This window comes from Stenella coeruleoalba (genome assembly GCF_951394435.1).
Source record: "Stenella coeruleoalba genome assembly, chromosome: 9".
NCBI lineage: Eukaryota > Metazoa > Chordata > Mammalia > Artiodactyla > Delphinidae > Stenella > Stenella coeruleoalba.
In genome coordinates this window covers 41,761,611-41,778,651 of record NC_137155.1, presented here as the reverse complement: position 1 = coordinate 41,778,651, position 17,041 = coordinate 41,761,611, and positions in this window count along the sequence as shown.

The window sequence follows — 17,041 nt, the reverse complement described above, 5'->3', positions numbered from 1 at the left end:
TAATGATGTGTGTCCTTGCAACTTAACCCTGACCTCTGGCCACCAGGGGCAGACAACTGATCTAAGCTGTACCAGTTTTTGCAACTTGAACGGAGAGACTGAAATTTGTTAAAGCTGTTACCTTAATGGCAGTATCCATATACTCCAGCTGCTGAGGCCTCGCCTGGACTGTGACCCATGGAGACTGCCGCTGCCATTAGGTCGGGAAGTGCGCTGCTGCTTCAAGGCCTGGGCCCGGCAGTGGGCAGCCGTGGCTAGGGCTCTGGAGCTCCGCAGGACACAGCGCTCAGCCTGTCTCTGAGCCCCCCAGCTCACCAGCCGGCCCCGAGGCTGGAAGGCCCTTCCAGGTGCCTCTCATCCCACCCTGTGCCGCAAGGACCACTGGGAGTTGACTATTGGCTTTTGGCAGAGCGGGACCTCTAACCTCCACGCTCAGAGGCGGGAGCTCATGGTCACGTGCTAATGGTCGCGCTAAGGGTTAAGCGCTAACAGCTGGGTGCCGCTCCGCCCCTATTACACAGGTGCAGTAAACCACAAGTAAGAGGGATATAGCAAAGACAGAGGTCCCCTACGAGGAGCAAGGGGTCCAAGCCCCACGTTGAGCTCCCCAGCCAGGAGACCCTGCATCGAGAAGGCAAGCCCTCATAAAGTCTGGCTTTGGAAACCAGGAGGGCTTACATCTGAAAGAGCTTGAGGGTTGTGGGAAACCAAGACTTCACTCTCGAACGGTCTTGCAAACAAACTCACCTAGCAACTACTTGGGCAAAGTACTGTGCAGAGCTCTGGAAATACATCAGGTGTAAAGCACCTGTCCCTTATCCTCCTGGGGCATACATAAATATTAGATAGCTTATTACACAAATACACATTTAATTACCATTGTGGCAAATCTGAATGAAAACCGTTTAACAGAGAGTCCTGATCTCTCTAATCTGGAGAATCAGGAAGAGCTCTTGAAGGAAGTGACAACTGAAATAAGTTTTAAAAGACAAGGAGTAATGAACTATGCATGTTGGGAAAGATGGGCCTGAAGAGAAAAGGAAACAAACAGCGATAACGCTAGAGCAGAAGAATCTCTGCTTCTGCAAAGAACTGGAAGACTGCCGGAGGGATGGAAGTGCAGAGAGGGAGGGAGTGATACGAGATGAGGCTGGTGAGTAAGCAAGAGCCTTAGCACATCTGTTAAGTATTTTAGTTTCTACGCTAAGGACTAGGAGAAGCTACTGAACTGATTTAAGGAATAAAATGTCTTGAGAGCTTTGACATTTTTTTAAAAGTTTGCGCTGGTGTTGGTTTGGAGAATGGATTCAAAAGGGAGAAGTGTGGGTAGAAATGCAAGGAAACCACGTGGAAAACCATTGCAGCAGTCCAGCTGAGAATAATGATTGTAGTGCCGTGGTGCAATGGAAATGGAGAGAAATCAAGATTTCAGGGAACATTTAAGTCTACATTTAGCAGGACTCAGAGATAGGTTGTTTTGTGCATGGGGAGGCTAGGATGGGTAGGGTCAGTTTGGGGCATCCTGAGTTTAGGGTGCCTGTGAGTATAAATGCCCATGAGCTGATGGATATAAGGATACAGAGCTCTGGGAAGATGTCAGAGCTACAGATGTTAATGGAGATAATAATATTACCTCATAGATCTGTTAGGAAAATTCAATACAAAAGTGCCTAACAATGCCTGCAACTTAGTAGGCTCTCACCCCTCTCCTAACCAACCTTCTCTTCCGCTTTGTGAGTTTATTTCTGGAGTGAGTACCAGTAGTCCTGGACCCCATTTCCCAGTCTGCTAAGATCAATAAATGAACAGAAGTAATGGCTTTGACTCCACACAATATTCAAGTCCTTTCAGATGAACCTGTATGGTGACTCTAAGAACATCTCACAGGTCCTTGAAATAAAGTTATATATTGGAGCCCTACCCAGCCATTTGGCAGGAGAGAGCAGAAAAATAAGATCCCTAAGCTTTCTGTACGGAAAGTTTCATATGTTAAATCAACAATGTTCAGATTCCAAACCACCAAGCCAAATTTCTCAATAGGACTTACTACCCTAAGAAATAGCTACACTTCTTAGCCTGTGCGCTCCCTCATCAACTTTTGTGGATGCCCAGTCATTATGGAGGTTCTTGTGTGGTAATTATACCTATAGTTTGAATACATCCCTTTCAAAAAAACATATAATTTGGAGGAAAATCAGTCCCCATAACAAAATACTACTTACCATCACTCTAGTTACAAGGCTATTCCCAAGAAAGACATTTATAGACTTTGGCTAAGAGAAAGATTGGTTATAAAAAATAAACATCTCTCTCCTATCTGTGCAATAGATGAAGCAAAGATCTTTCCTTTTTTTTCCCCCCTAGAGCAGGTTAAAATTAATCTCAAGAAACTGAGTAGGTGAGTGTATATTATCCATGTTCAGACTTGTGGCATATGTCCAAACTTTGTTCATTTTAGTTTTAAAAAGAATCTTCAGAAATATAATTCTTGTCAATCAGCCAGTAACTGCCTACACCTTGTTCTAAGAACAATTAGTTAAAGCTTTATTTTTCTTACCCTATATTAGGCACTTTTGCACCAAAGTGCTTTGACTATGCTCAGAAGTTACAAAATTATTCCATAGAGAAAAAGCCTTGAAACCTAAAGCTATAATTATTTTTTGAGCAGAGAGATGGTAGATGATAGATAGATAGATAGTAGATAGTTTAACACATCTATATTTTGTGTGAATCAGCCAAATCCCCAAACCATTATTTTTCCAGTCTAAGAAATGCACATTTCCAATGAATCCATAAACAACTGAATCACTTAAACTTTTATGAAACACATAATTCTGAGAAACACAAAGATACAGTGTAACGTAAGGAAATTTTTCATGGTATCTTATGAAAAATTCAAACTGAAATAAAAGCATGATCCATTAACCTTACTTCAAAGCTTACACATTCTCCAAGGTCAAGACTAATGGTGACTTGCAGTTGGTGGAAAGCATCACAGAATATTAGACAGACTACCAATTGCGGGACTTTGGCAAGTCGTTTTACTCGTTTGAGCCTGCTCTGTCTCCTCTAAATGGGGAGATAATTCCTAGCAGGCAAAACTAGCTGAGGATTAAGGTATTAGATATGAGACTACTGTCACAGTTAATACTCATAAATGCAGGCCATTCCTATTTATTATTGCTGTGATTATTATTGATCTGAATTTCATTTTAAGATAATTTATTTAAGCATCGTACCATTTCTTACCCAATATCAGTTCATCACAGAAAAAAAAAGTGTTCATTGTCAGGAGTCCTTGTTACCCATTACTCAATAACTAACAAGTAGGTTAGGTTGTTTTCTATCAAAATGTCATATCAAGCCTCAACAAGATTGATCAGATCATTAGCTGTCAGATTACTGTGTTTCATCACGTTGCTATACTTGCTTAAGTATTTTATTTTTTAATCTGAAGATGGTTGCAAGTTTTGCCTGCTTGTCCTTTACAATGAGAACCAATTAAGGATTGCTTTCTTTTTATTTGATTGGTGTAACTAGATTAATCATCTGACATAGTAATATGTATAAAGACATAATTTGTATTAAATCATTACACAATGCACTGAAGGTGTACCTAAAATATTGAAATTGATATCCTGTAACAAGAAAAGGATATATCTTAACCAACCTAAAGGTACACCTAAGCAATAAGAGGGAATAAATGAGTGATGGGGTAAACCACCTAAAAAATTCAACGTTTGACTTAAATTGACTACTTTTCTCTCTCTCTCTTTTTTTTTTTTTTTTGCGGTACGCGGGCCTCTCACTGTTGTGGCCTCTCCCGTTGCGGAGCACAGGCTCCGGACACGCCGGCTCAGCGGCCATGGCTCACCAGCCCAGCCGCTCCGCGGCACGTGGGATCCTCCCAGACCGGGGCACGAACCCGCGTCCCCTGCATGGCCACCAGGGAAGCCCTCTCTATTTTAATGTATAAAACTTTGAATTCTTGAAATGTTATTGCCATTTTATTCATGTGAATTCTTTATAAGTTACTACAATTTAAAGGAATTATTTTTCAATATTAAAATTCACGATCCCATATACCATATCTATATGAAAATTTTAAATTTTCGATAAAATAAAACAATACTGAAAATATCAGAAAATAAACATTTATTTTTTCACACATTCTGTATTTTTTAGATGAGAAGTTCTGTATTATTTGAACATAAACATACAAAATCAGAAGGAAAAGAAAGTTAAATATCTTAATTTACACCACAAAAGTAAAAATAAATTTTTAAAAAATAGCTTCAACATCAAGTGAACTAAAAGTTTCAACATCTGCAAGTGGTCATGTATTTGACTACACCTAAACTACCCAAGTGTAGGTTTTTATTCCTCTTGTTCAATTTACTGTGTCTTCCTGCCTCGGAGTCTTATACCTCTGTCCCCCCTGCCAGTCCAGACCTCACAGGGACCACAAGGCCATCCATCCCAGAGCCCAGCTATGCTCATGAACAATCTTGCCAAAGCCATCACTGCCTACAAATTCCAGATGTTGTGGCTTTGGCCGTCTGAACCCAGAATATCTTACCTTCCTTACCTCTTACTATTTCCTAAAACAGTTTTTTCCAAAGCCTGTTCCTCAAACACTTGTCTGGTTAGACATCTTTCAGAAAGAAACAAAACGAGTTGGGAAGAATTGCATGCTAACACTGCTCCTGCCTTTTCTTAATATAAATCTTAGGAAGGAAGTAATAAATTCTATAGTAAAGAAACTTGTGTCTTTTCTTTTAATCTAGCATATTAGCATTTTCTTTCTTACCTGACTTCGAAACTAACACACTCAAACAAAACTAACACAGTCACTCTCTCTCTCTTTTCAAAAATACTTACCAACGTGTTCTACAGACACACTTTAGAAAATTCTGTTCTTAAATTTACCCTGTGCCCCAGGCAAATTGAACACATGTCCATTCTTGGATTACATGTGTGCTTTGACACTGTGCCACCTCTACTGCCGCCTAGTGACTTGTACATATATCTTATTTCTCCTACTATGCTGGAAGTTTTTGAGGATCAGATTACATCTGCTTAATTTTATAAAACTTTGAGTGTCATAAACACAGCAGAAGTATTCATATTTGTAACCTTAATGAATGCATGGTCAGAGCTTACTGAGGGCAAAGACTTCTAGGGTGGAAAGATGAGAATTAGGGGACTCTGGAGAACACGTGAGGAAAGGCCAGTGAATGATAATAGAGCAGACAGAAGCTCTCTCAGCCTTTATGTAGCCAGGAGAAGAATATTGCTTATACCCTTGATGATGGGATGAGACCCAAGTACAGCTTCTTTGCTTACAACAGAGGATGAAGCAGTAAAACTAGTTAAAGAAAAAAAAAAAAACAAAAAAAAAAAACCCTGCAGTATACAGCAGGGCTCTTCAAATGAGGGACACTATTTTGAAAAGGTAGGAGTTTTAAAGAAATAAGTTCCAGACTCTCGACTTCTGTATATATTCTGCCTGAAAATTAATCTGCCTGTGGAGCCAGTGAAGTTCAGGTTCTCCCTTCCTCCCTCCCTTTCACGCTGAACCAGCTTTCCACATGACAAAAGGAAGTCACAGCCCTCTTACGGCTCATTGCCTCCCAAGGCATACATCTTCCACAGCAGCATAGGGACCACTTTGCTGTTACTTTAATCAAGGCATCATAATCAGCACTCTCACTCATCCACAAAATTTGACATTTTATATTTAATAATGATATGTATAAATTTATAAGATGTTTATACTGTTTTAATCAATTGTATGTTAACATTTATAACGATAACTCAGCAGGTAAAAGTTTAATACTTGAAGCATTTGGTTATATGAAAAAAATAATTTCAATTTATAAATGATCTTTGTTGCAGAGGAGTATTATATGATAGGGTAATCAATAAGTCTTTCAAGCATAAAAGTATATTACATTAGGATAAAATTCTTTGCAGAAAGTGGAATGGAAGTACAAGCTCAAGGAGAAAAAAAGAACAATGTAAAATTTCCAATGATTACATTAGGTCTTATATATTTATAATATATACCTATATATCTTTAACAGATATGGTTATCAAACTACTTATGTTTTTTGTATTGCTTAAAATACGTTTAAAAGAGTGATGAAAAATTTTAAATTTCTTAATGTCAATATTTATAATATACTGGTAATTACATACTCTATTTCAAAAAGTTTTCAATTGATTATGAAAACTGATGAATATCTATTTTAAAATGTGTGATGGGTACATTTTTAAAGTATTTTTTAAAGAGGTATGTGGGCAAAAAAGAAACCACAGGCTTAAGGCTAAAAGGAAGAGGTTTGAGGTTAACTGGCTACCACTCTACTTCTAAACTAGAAAAAAACTGAAAAGAAGAAGAAAAAGAAAAGAAACAGCTACTGTTTGTGGGTACACACATATACACACACCCTCCTTCCCTCATTATACCTAGGCCCCATCCTTTGCCTATCTCCTCTACCAGCTCCACCTCTGACATGCCTGGTGGTAAAGCCAAACGTTTCATTCTCTGGCAAGAACCAAAGACCAAGAACCTTAAATTACTCCAGAGCAGTGACCTATAGATGTCACCCAGTGTCCACCCTAGAATGAGCCACTCTCATGAAGCTAGAGGCTGCAACAGGCAATGGAGACCCCCAAGGAAGTGACAGCAAGGACATTGACCAGGTGGGGGAAGCCCCTGGAGGGAGCACACCTGATTTAAGTGTACAAAGGTATTTTGAGCGAAAACTGCAATAGCCACTTCAGAAGCTGAACAGTCCCAGAGACAATGCTGTGACTGGTGGCAGGAACCAGCCCCACCCAAGACCTGAAAGATGGAGCAGTCAGGTGTGTAGACAGATCGAGTTGAATACTTGTGAGACCTTTTGAGGGCCTTGTGAGGAAGGAGAGACTGGGGTGTGGTGACCCAGAGTGGGACTCTGAGCCAGAGGACATGGTGATATGGCCCTGAGGCCAATGTCTGTGGTCCTTGACTCCTGTTGTCTAAGGCTGAAGACCTCCATGACTGTGTGGGCCACATTTATATCTTTTGTTCTGAAAATCCCCCTTAGAATCACCTTCACTATGTCCTTGTCAATCCAGGTATCAAAATCACACAGAGGGTTGAGAAAGTATTCACTGAATTAAGGTTTAAATATTCACAATGGAGAAAAAAAACAGCTTGAGATGCTAAAATATTTCATGTTGATTTACCACATTAAACAAATTCTGAAGGTAATTGCTTGATCTTTCATTTCATTTTCCTGTGCAGACCCGGCTGCCTCTAACTGATGGGAAAACATGAGGCCACACAGGTTCAGTGCCTTTGCAGACTTCAGGACTGCAGATTCCGTCTTCAAGAGCCATCATGGACAGAAACAATAGGAGGAGTGATCCAAGTGTTTAGTTTCACCAAAATATGTTAGAAACAATGTTTTTCTCTCTGATTAACACACAAGTACACACATTTTCAGATAGTTACCAAGAAGCAAGTTCATTTAAGATGGTTGATGTTTCTTTCTCCACACAAAATAGTCAAGAAAGTAATCTTTTGAAATTTCTGACCAAAGGAAAGTTCTCTGGAGTTCCCTTGGATAAATGTTTGTCTCTACCTGGGGACTGTGCGCTGTGACTTGGAGAAATGAGCACTCCCCTGGAATCAGATGAGCTCAATTCCAACCTAACTCTACCATTTGTTATTTGGTTACCGTAGCACCTCAGATACTTCCTCTGTAAAATGAAGATAGTGTCTGCCTCAAGGGGTTGTAAAAGTAAAATATAGGTAAAATTGGAGTCAATGTTAATTTTCTTCCTTTCTTTTTCACACCTGAAAGGTATTATCCCCGCATTAAGTGCTTGGATTTGAATTGGCCTCCACCTGAGAGCAATAGAACAATGAACTGAAATAAAAGGTTAAGCTCATTTTTACTGGTTGAACAAAAAGGCCATTAGAAAAAGCAAAAACCTGCAAATTATATGAATCTAGGTTAATTGTTCAGGAGCTTTTTCTCGTTGCAGTGAAGACTCTAAAACTTAAGTCACTTTCATTTATGAATATTAAATCAAATACATCTAATCTAGCCTAAATTTATATCCCAGCATAAGTAATTGAGTCATATAATGTGTCACATAGGAATATTAATTTTTTTAAGTGAAGGAATACCAGGAGGATGATTTGATTTTAAGGAACTAAGTTTTAGTTTTTAGAAAGCAACTGAAGACTATAGAAATGTCGGTAGAAAATATTTTAGGCAAAAATAGTAATAACAATAATAGTGATAAGTAGCTAAGATTTACTGATAATTATTATCAGGTACTAACTGAGTACTAATATGCTACAGACATTGGTAGGGAGCTTTTATATATATTAACTCCTCTCAGTCCACAACAACCCTACAAAATAGGCATTATTGTTGTTGTTGTTATTCTGTTGTTGTTATCATTGTTGTTATCATTGTTGTTGTAGTTGTTATTATTGTTGTTGTTCTGTATGAATGAAGAGCTTGAGGCCCAGAAAGTTCCCCGAACTAGAAGGGGAAGGATCTAGAAAGCAACCCCAAAGTCGGCTTGCTTAACTGCTAACAGGTGATACTACTGTAAATAGTTTGTGAGGCCTGAGGAAACTGAAAATAAAAAGTAAACTGTCAAAGGGATTTTTTTCCTGATTGTCTTCTTACTCCATGTCCCCATGCGGCTGATATAAGCCCAGATCTTTTGTTAGAACCAAGAAAACGAGCATATTCTGCCTAAATCAATTTTATTAGTGCCAGTTTAGTTACTCTTTTAACAGTATGATTTGAAACACTTGTGAACATAAAAACTGGTAAGATTTTCATTGTTTTCGTTTTTACTGGGGAGAAAGGCAATGTCAATATAATACAAATATAATTGTGAAATTTTAAAATGTACACCTATTTTTATTTTATTATACTAAATAAACCCTTTAGCATGTTGTAAAATACATGTTATAATAATAGGTTTCCACTTACCAAGTCAATACAAGAAATGGTAACAAATTTCTATAATATTCAAGACATGAAAATGTAGAGAGATGGCAAATAAAATCCTGGCTTTATGATTATTATTGTTGTTGTTTCTATTTCCAAATTTGTGTTACTTTTCTCAGGAATTGTAGCCTGTTTAAGAAAGTGAATCCTACTTGCCTTGAGCAAAACAATCATCTCTCATCCATGCTTAGGATTTCAATATGATCATCTGATGTTCAGTAACACTTTGAAAATTCAGCTTGGGTGACTGTCAAGTTCTACACTCGTGTCTGGGAGCCCTCTCTAACTTGAAACACCATTTGTAGGTCTCCAGCAATCAAGTACACACACCTTCATAGAAAGGGAGTGACAAAGGTTGATTAGTTTATCTAGAGTAATAAAAGGAAAACTCAAAACAACATAATCTCTGTTTCAAGGAATCAACTCAAATTTAATAGAACAACTGCACACCAATGGTGATAATGAAAGCAACAACCAAATAAACATTATTTAATGTCATAAACACTATTTAGACTTGGCCTAAAATTCCTAAAGACAGTGTCCATTTTGGATCTACACCAAATTCAAAATTCTTTTAGCTGTCAAGCAATTTTTGGTGCTTTCCATGTGCCAATGATGAGATAGGCACCAGGATCAAGTGGATAATTAGTAAACAGACACAGTCTCTGACCTAGTGGAGTTTATAGCCTATGTCTGTTCACCCTGATAGAGACTGGACTGGATGAGAGAGACCAAGAAATAATAAACAGTGGTAAGATGATGAAGTGAGATGGGAGAAACAAGAGTAGAAAAAGACAGTCAGAAAAGAGCGAGAGTGACATAACAGAATACATTTAAAAGTGAGAAAGAGAAACGTTGCCCCCAAAGACTCAGCCCTGCTTTATTCATTGATCTGAAAGAACCCTTCTTATAGCTTTTTTTATAATACCAAAACCCTTCATTATTACAGCAATCTTCATAAGGAGCCTAACTTTATATTCTTAGATTAATATTTATAGTTTCTAATGCAAATAGTAAGTTCCCATATTTTATATTATCTTTTTCATTTAAACTAACATGCTACAGAGATCAAGATCTAACAATGAGGTGATAAAAAATGAAAAACTGTAAATGTCAGCTCCTTATGAGGCCATAATAGCTTGACTGATACTGCACCAACAACGTGTGTAGAAACAATACAGAGTATACGTATATTTTAATTACTCTTATAAAATCTGTATTATAGTTTAGAAAAATACTATAAGCAGGAATAAACAAAATTAATTTTTGTGTAGCTATAAAAATTATTTATTTCTAAAATGGATAGTTTTTGCTGTTAAATATGTATATTATGTGTAGTGCATAACTCTACACATTATATACCTCACATATTTAACAGTGAAAAGCTATGATTATTTATAAAAGAACATTTTTAGTCATTAGATGCCTATGTCATTTGATTCACTGAAATTTTAAGACATCTTTATTGTAATAAAATTACCTGATAGCATATATAATATTCCCCCATTCCTTTATAACCCTTCCTTCAATAATTAATGAGAAAAATGAATTTTAATTTTTACTCTAAGGTAAATATTTTGTGAAAATAATGTTAAATCTCTCTCAGACAAAAATTTTTACATGGTTTGCTTTAATCATAATTATGGAAACTGTGACTAAAGCAATATGCATTATACAAAGAAAGAAAGAAAGCTAGCTATAGCATAGGCTCAGTATCTCTAGTGTGTTATCAAAGATGGTTTAAATAGGATCCTCTAGCATTGGATAACCTAGATAAAATCAGTGCAGGAAATTCAATGGAATGAAAAAAACATGATCCCGGATATCTTAGAGAGTACAGCCTAATGAGAGGAATAGCAAGATCAAGAATATATCTCTATATTTGGGCATTTAGGGAAAGAACAGAAATGGCTATTTGAGAATGACTCAGCCTCCAACCCATATGCTATACACAGTTTATGAAACATTTCACATAAGATATAACTTTGGTGCTATAATCTTAAATTAGTGTGGAGTTGGTGCTACTCCAAACCTGCCTCATTGGGTAGTTACATATTTCTTAGATGCCACTAGTTATAAGAAATATTTTTTTAAGTTCTGCTAAGAATGAAAAAAAACACTGCCAATTAAAGATAACGTGCCCTTGTCTGTAAAATACATCCCATTTCCAGAAATACTAAAGTATGAAAAAAATGTGCATCTTGGAATCAGTGAAATTCAATAAAGAAAATCTCACTCAAATTGTCCTCTGGTCTAGCCTTTTCATTATTAATCTTTCCCCAGTGTCCTAAGGTGGTTCATGATCCACACCCAGCATCAGAATAGTAGCAAGTCTCCTTTACTAAATTCTGAATAGTCTGCCCCTCTTTTTGCCAACAGAGCCACTTCAGAGGACATCTTTAATCGTATCTTAATACCTTTCCCCCCACAGCTCCTCATTTCTACAGCAAGATCTGTACAACCCTTGAGACTAAGGAAGCTCATGCTTTTCTAAAGTGCTTCCTGCCAAATGTCTCGTTACTACCCGTGTAGTGGACTGGTATTGTCACAAAGATAACACTGGAGTGACTGATAGAAAGAGAAGAACACAAGTTACCTTGCCAGAAATAAAGGGTACAAGAACGTGTTGCATGAAGTTAGAGGATGCAGAACAGGAAACATAGGCTTCCCAGGCCCTCAAATCCCCACAATGTTCCCTGTTGACTGTGATACCACCTAGTTGGAGTAAAGATCCTGTCGTTGGATGTTCAATCCCCTCCTGTTCTCCAGCTGACCACCAACTATGCTGAAGACCCTAGGTATGCGGTACCTGCTAGTCCAAAGGGTGTGATGAGCAGTACAACTCTAGCACACCCCTGAGTAATGACTGCAAGACCAGGTAAAACAAAGATCAATTCGTCAGATATAACATCCCCCAATGGAACTGTTTTGAGCTAGAGATGGCTCCTTTATCCCATTGTATATATTTTATTTCCAATTCTACAGGAAAAGACATCTTTTATGCTGAATGTTATCATAAGTCTCTCTCATTGAATAGGCGTAGGGAGACTTTGTTACATCCAATGTGACACATACGGGCATTGTCCTGTCCACAGCAGAACAGGGCATTGATATTTCTATGTCTAACCATTTCAAGTCTACTTACAAGTAGAGTAATCCATACAGTTCAAAGTGTGGAACATACTGGCTGTTGGAATTTTGATTCCTTAGGTAAAATCTACTGATATTCTAATAGCACTTTATTAAAGAGAGAGAAAAAAATGGCCATTTTGAATCACAGGAAGTTCATTTCTAGCACCTACACAGAGAAATCTGTAAAATGACTAGTGAGAGGAAAATATGTCTCACAAGGAATGAATCTTACCTCTGAATTCTTTCAGTTCTGTCCTCACACCAAGAAAACTAATCATTAGGGATAAATGCCTACACTGTTTTATTTTCAGATTTAGTAATGAGAAACCTGTTATTCCTTTCATTCCATGGATGAGACAGAAAATATTTTCTTGGAGTCTAATAACATAAACTATTCTGCTGATTTTTCAAATTGTGGGGAAACACCTATATTTTATTGTAAATGGAGAATAAATGATGAGTCACAGGGGTAAAAAAAGATTTCTAAAATTCTGCTTTGGTTACAGGTAAGACCAAGGACAACCTGATTCAACATGTAGTGACTATAAATAGTCCTAAGAGGATTCTGGCACAGCTGGGGTTTGGACCCATTTCTGTATGTGTCACTGTGGGGTGGCAGCGGGGGGTATACTCATTGACCTTTGTCATTTTCCTACACCTCTGGCCTGGGGAGATAGCACCAAATGGACCACATGGAATGGGTTTCCCAACAAGAAAAGAGAGAGCAGATACTGGAAGAGTGCTGGACAGACATTAACAATAGACTTTTCCCTAAGAGATCTTTTGGTGATATGGGTCCATCATCAACTCTCAATCCCTTGTTTGTCGCTTGAGTCTCTTCCACTTACTGAACTCTCCTGACAAGTGGCAGTGTGGTAATACTCCCTTCCTGTCATACTCCCTTCCTGTCACTGTCAGTACAGTGAATATGCTGCCACATACAACTCTAAACATTCTATCATATATTAACGCATATATGTGGAACCTATAGAAATGGTACAGATGAACCGGTTTGCAGGGCAGAAGTTGAGACACAGATGTAGAGAACAAACATATGGACACCAAAGGGGGAAAGCAGAGGGGGGTGGTGGTGCTGGTGTGATGAATTGGGAGATTGGGATTAACGTGTATACACTGATGTGTATAAAATGGATGACTAGTAAGAACCTGCTGTATAAAAAATAAATAAAAATAAATAAATAAATAAAATTCAAAAATTCAAAAAAAATAATAAAGTGCACATAGAATTCAATGGTAAAAAAAAATGCTGGAGTAGCAATTCTCATTTAAAAAAATAATAATAACCCAAACATTCAGAGATCAGCAACCTCTACCTGATTTCAGCTACAATGTTGGCTTAATATTTCTACATCGTATTGACTCCTGATCCATGGAGTAGAAACATAGCAATGCATTAACTACCATCAACTAATTATTGTTTAATAACTGAAAGACAATCTATTTCCTATGACTTAGACGCTTGTCCCAGATCTACAGTATTCCCTCTCGGTATATTCAGTTTTGCAGGGTTTTATCTCAAAATAATTTTTGATCATCCTTTACACTGGATGCTGAGAGCATTTTTTATCTTTGCTTTAGTTAAATTATATTTATGGTGCATTGAGAATTCTGATATACCAAAAATTTACTGAGACGCATAGAGATATGTCATTTTCTTGTCTTCTGAGAAAGCTTGTCTGTGTTGTTAAATGTAGATTAAATATATTTTAACAAAAAGTGATTGAGAACTATCATTGGTAAATAATAAGATATAAATAGGAAAACACTGAAAATTAACATAGTTATTAAATAGGATTTATTATTATTAACAGACTACTCATTTGGAAGCTGAAATCCAATTTATGTAACTGCTTGACTAGATATATTCTTTACTTTGATATGGTAAGAATATAATAATTCACTGTTTTTTCATGCTGATCAAGCTCTTAGGATTATAGTTTATATTTCAGACAATTAAAAATGCCAAAAGGTCAGATCAGAAATAAATGAAAAAGAAATGAAGGAAACAATAGCAAAGATCAATAAAACTAAAAGCTGGTTCTTTGAGAAGATAAACAAAATTGATAAACCATTAGCCAGACTCATCAAGAAAAAAAGCAGGAAAACTCAAATCAATAGACTTAAAAATGAAAAAGGAGAAGTAACATCTGACACTGCAGAAGTACAAAGGATCATGAGAGATTACTACAAGCAACTATATGCCAATAAAATGGACAACCTGGAAGAAATGGACAACTTCTTAGAAAACCACAACCTTCTAAGACTGAACCAGGAGGAATAGAATATATAAACAGACCAATCACAAAAACTGAAATTGACTGGGATTAAAAGTCTTCCAACAAACAAAAGCCCAGGACCAGATGGCTTCACAGGTGAATTCTATCAAACATTTAGAGAAGAGCTAACACCTATCCTTCTCAAACTCTTCCAAAATATAGCAGAGGGAGGAACACTGCCAAACTCATTCTACAAGGCCACCATCACCCTGATACCAAAACCAGACAAAGATGTCACAAAGAAAGAAAACTAGAGGCCAATATCACTGATGAACATAGATGAAAAAGTCCTCAACAAAATACTACCAAACAGAATCCAACAGCACATTAAAAGGATCATATCCCATGATCAAGTGGGATTTATCACAGGGATGGAAGGATTCTTCAATAAACGCAAATCAATCAATGTGATAAACCATATTAACAAACTGAAAGAGAAAAACGATATGATCATCTCAATAGATGCAGAAAAAGCTTTTGACAAAATTCAACACCCATTTATGATAAAAAGCCTCTGGAAGTCGGCATAGAGGGAACTTACCTCAACATAATAAAGGTTGTATATGACAAACCTACAACCAACATCGTTCTCAGTGGTGAAAAACTAAAACCATTTCCTCTAAGATCAGGAACAAGATAAGGTTGTCCACTCTTACCACTATTATTCAACATAGTTTTGGAAGTTTTAGCCACAGCAATCAGAGAAGAAATAGAAATAAAAGGAATCCAAATCAGAAAAGAACAAGTAAAGCTGTCACTGTTTGCAGATGACATGATACTTTATATAGAGAATCCTAAGATGCCACCAGAAAACTACTAGGACTAATCAATGAATTTGGTATAGTAGCAGGATACAAAATTAATGCACAGAAATCTCTTGCATTCCTATACACTAATGAAGAAAAATCTGAAAGACAAATTAAGAAAACACTCCCATTTACCATTGCAACAAAAAGAATAAAATACCTAGGAATAAATCTACCTAAGGAGACAAAAGACCTGTATGCAGAAAACTATAAGACACTGATGAAAGAAATTAAAGATGATACCAACAGATGGAGAGATATACCATGTTCTTGGATTGGAAGAATCAACATTGTGAAAATGACTCTACTACCCAAAGCAATCTACAGATTCAACACAATCCCTATCAAACTACCAAAGGCATTTTTCACAGAACTAGAACAAAAACTTTCACAATTTGTAGGGAAACAAAAAAGACCCCAAATAGCCAAAGCAATCTTGAGAACGAAAAACAGAGCTGGAAGAATCAGGCCCCCAGACTTCAGACTATACTAAAAAGCTACAGTAATCAAGACAGTATGGTAGTGGCACAAAAATAGAAATATAGATCAATGAAACAGGATAGAAAGCCCAGAGATAAATCCATACACATATGGTCACCTTATTTTTGATAAAGGAGGCAAGAATATACAATGGAGAAAAGACAGCCTCTTCAATAAGTGGTGATGAGAAAACTGGACAGCTACATGTAAAAGAATGAAATTAGAACACTCCCTAACACCATATACAAAAATAAACTCAGAATGGATTAAAGACCTAAATGTAAGGCCAGACACTATAAAACTCTTAGAGGAAAACATAGGCAGAATACTCTATGACATACATCACAGTAAGATCCTTTTTGGCCCACCTCCTAGAGAAATGGAAATAAAAACAAAAATAAACTAATGAAACCTAAAAGCTTTTGACAGCAAAGGAAACCATAAACAAGACAAAAAGACAACCCTCAGAATGGGAGAAAATTCTTGCAAATGAAGCAACTGACAAAGGATTAATCTCCAAAATTTACAAGTAGCTCATGCCGTTCAATATCAAAAAAACAAACAACCCAATCCAAAAATGGGCAGAAGACCTAAATAGACATTTCTCCAAGGAAGATATACAGATTGCCAACAAACACATGAAAGGAAGCTCAACATCACTAATCATTAGAGAAATGCAAATCAAAACTACAATGAGGTATCACCTCACACCAGTCAGAATGGCCATCATCAAAAAATCTAGAAACAGTAAATGCCGGAGAGGGTGTGGAGAAAAGGGAATCCTCTTGCACTGTTTGTGGGAATGTAAGGTGATACAGCCACTATGGAGAACAGGATGGAGGTTCCTTAAAAAATTAAAAATAGAACTACCGTACAACCCAGCAGTCCCACTACTGGGCATAGACCCTGAGAAAACCATAATTCAAAAAGTGTCATGTATCACAATGTTCATTGCAGCACTATTTATAACAGCCAGGATATGGAAGCAACCTAAGTGTCCATCGACAGATGAATGGGTAAAGGAGATGTGGCACATATATACAATGGAATATTACTCAGCCATAAAAATAAACGAAATTGAGTTATTTGTAGTGAGGTGGATGGACCTAGAGTCTGTCATACAGAGTGAAGCAAGTCAGAAAGAGAAAAACAAATACCGTATGCTAACACATATATATGGAATCTAAAAAAAAAAAAACAATTCTTGTGAAGAACCTAGGGGCAGGACAGGAATAAAGACACAGATGTAGAGAATGGACTTCAGGACACGGGGAGGGGGAAGGGTAAGCTGGGACAA